This window comes from Pygoscelis adeliae, unplaced genomic scaffold (genome assembly GCF_000699105.1).
Source record: "Pygoscelis adeliae isolate BGI_AS28 unplaced genomic scaffold, ASM69910v1 Scaffold365, whole genome shotgun sequence".
Taxonomy (NCBI): domain Eukaryota; kingdom Metazoa; phylum Chordata; class Aves; order Sphenisciformes; family Spheniscidae; genus Pygoscelis; species Pygoscelis adeliae.
Genome location: NW_008824783.1, coordinates 764,580 through 765,131, shown reverse-complemented (window position 1 = coordinate 765,131; position 552 = coordinate 764,580). Strand labels below are relative to the sequence as shown.

Sequence of the window (552 nt, the reverse complement as noted above, 5' to 3'; positions counted from 1 at the left end):
ATATCCCAGCTGCTCTTTGTGGGGTTTCGTGAAGCTGTGTGTGAAGTCTCTACCTCATTGTAGTATATGCAGGCAAGACTGCACTCTCCTACAGACGTGTGGAGTAAGCTGTGGTGTAGTTTTTGGCACATAATAAACACGTTGCAGCAAAAAAAAAACCCCAACCCTCTTGTGCTCCTTGCTTGTGCGCCGTGTGTGAGAGCTCTGCCCGCCGGAGGGCCGAGGGGTCTCTCATCCTCAGCTGGTGGTGTTGAAACCGCTGGGCGGAGCTGGGCCTCTGCCTGGCATGGTGGGAGCTCACGGATGCTGCAGGTGACTCGGCCGGAGGGGAGCTCTCTGCTGGGAGACGCGTTTTTAGATGCCAATTAGCAAAGGCTCCTTCAGCGGGTGCCTTGGGACCCTGGGCTGAGGGAGCCAGGCTCCAGCTTGAGCTCCCCTACTTAGAGCAGCAAGTGAATGAGGTTAATGGGAATGTTGTTGTGTCTGCCCCCCCCCGGAGGGCTGACACCCTGCTGGGGTGTTTGGCAGGGGAGGGGGGCTCCAGGGGGGGGC

At 58.3% G+C, this 552-nt stretch overlaps 1 protein-coding gene across 1 annotated transcript in view; it reads left to right on the top strand.

The window, feature by feature from the left end:
* CPEB1 (cytoplasmic polyadenylation element binding protein 1) overlaps positions 1–184 on the top strand; it is a 37,349-nt gene extending 37,165 nt beyond the window's left edge. Inside the window, exon 11 of the mRNA XM_009323857.1 lies at positions 1–184. This exon is cut by the window's left edge and continues 1,277 nt beyond it. The gene's annotated coding sequence lies outside the window, so the exon portion shown is untranslated.
* Positions 185–552: the final 368 nt, after the last annotated feature.